We start from the raw sequence: 2,094 nt of genomic DNA on the forward strand, positions 1-2,094 counted from the left end.
ATGTTTCATTCAGGAGAGTCTTTTTTTTTTTTTAAATTTTAATCAGCAAGTGCTAGGGAAATAATAACTTCTGATTCATATTTTTGTAAATACTGAATATAGAATTATAGAATATATTATAGAATATTATAGAATATTTATAAAGGTTTATGATTTGGACGTTTTTTATTATTGATTTTTAAAAATAAATAAATAAATGACAGCAAAATACATTACAATTCTTATTACACATATATACCACAATTTTTTCATATCTCTGTTTGTATGTAAAGTATTTTGACACCCAATTTGTGTCTTCATACATGTACTTTGTATAATGATGTCCATCACATTCCACCATCCTTGCTAATCCCCTACCCCCTTCCTTACCCTCCCACCCCTCTTCCCTATCTAGAATTATTCTATTCCTCCCATGCTCCCCCTCCCTACCCCACCATGAGTCAGCCTCCTTATATTAGAGAAAACATTCAGCATTTCTTTTGTGTGGGGGTTGGCTAACTTCACTTAGCATTATCATCTCAAACACCATCCATTTACCTGCAAATGCCATGATTTTATTCTCCCTTATTGCTGAGTAAAATACATTGTGCACATCTGCCACATTTTTTATTTATTCATCTATTGAAGGGCATCTAGTTTGGATCCACAGTTTAGCTATTATGAATTGTCCTAGATTATACAAGATGATATTTAAGAGACTTGTGATGTACATTGCTTCATTTTTTATGCACGTAAGTCTCTGTGGCATATTCTTCCTAGTGCATCTTTGACTTCTTTGTTCCTCAGGGTATAAATGAGAGAATTGAGGGTCAGGGTGATGACTGTGTAGAAGAGGGAGATGAACTTCCCATACGTGTGGGCATAGGAACTGTTAGGCTGGATGTAGATGGCTGTGATACTCCCATAGAAGAGGGATACTACTGTCAAGTGGGATCCACATGTCCCCAGGGCTTTGTGCCAGGCTGCACTGACTTGATGCTTATAACTGCCTTGGCTATATGTCCGTAGGATATGAATATCAGCAGCAAGGGCAAAAGGAGCAAGACCAATGAAGCAACGAAGAGCTGGATCTCATTGGCATGGATATCCACACATGCAAGCTTAATCATGGAGGGGACTTCACAGAAGAAATGATGAAGCCACTGGTGTCCACAGAGAGGTAGCCAGAGGGTGACAGTGCCCTTGATGAGATCATTTCCTGCTCCATTCAGCCATGTGACCCCTGCCATATCCTGGCACAAGCATGTGTTCATTACAGCTGTATAGTGGAGAGGTCTGCACACTGCAGCATAGTGGTCAAAAGCCATCACAGCCAGGAGAACACATTCAGTGGATCCCAATGACAAGGAGACATAGAGCTGGATGGCACAACCCAGGGATGTGATGCTCTTGGCTGGTCCTTTGAGGTTCCACAGCAGCTGAAGGACAATACTGGTGGTAAAACAGATGTCCACTAGGGAGAGGTGAGTAAGGAAAAAGTACATGGGTATTTTGAGTTTAGGGTCTATGGAAGAAACCAGAATAATTAGTGTATTTCTCACCAAGGTAAGAAGGTAGGATATCAAAACAGCCACGAAGAGTATCTTTTACAGCTGGGGCTGGTCTGAGAAGCCCACCGGAACGAAGTCTTCTTTGGCACTGCTTTTGGTCATGCCCATTACCTTGTTCAGACAAGAAGAAAAACATTACAAGAATTAAAAAGAGAGTATAATGTGTTGGTCACTAGTGACAACATCAAACTTTATAAAATAACTCTTTGAAATCCTTACTCAGACAAATTACAGTGGTTCACAGAATAAATTTCAGTACAGTGTCCTTCAAAAGTTGCAGAAGATGTTGTTAAAGACTTTCTACAGAGAGGCACCTGGAGCTTACTCTGGAAACAAAGGCTTTCCTTGAGAGAGAACTATTAGAAGTTGAGATACAATCTTCCACAGAAGGACAAAAAATACAGAGAAAGAAGAAAATGCCAAAGGAAAAAATACATTAAATTCATTAATAGCTTATGAAGAATCATTCAAATCAAATGGAAAAATTCAGTAAAATAAATGTTTAATATAAGCAAATTATATATATATATATATATATATATAT

General features: G+C 38.2%; 1 pseudogene; it reads right to left on the reverse strand.

The window, feature by feature from the left end:
- Positions 1-723: 723 nt before the first annotated feature.
- Positions 724-1,658, reverse strand: LOC107160791 (annotated as a pseudogene).
- Between the last annotated feature and the right edge of the window lie 436 nt (positions 1,659-2,094).

The sequence above is a fragment of the Marmota marmota genome, unplaced genomic scaffold (genome assembly GCF_001458135.2).
Source record: "Marmota marmota marmota unplaced genomic scaffold, marMar, whole genome shotgun sequence".
Taxonomy (NCBI): Eukaryota; Metazoa; Chordata; class Mammalia; order Rodentia; family Sciuridae; genus Marmota; species Marmota marmota.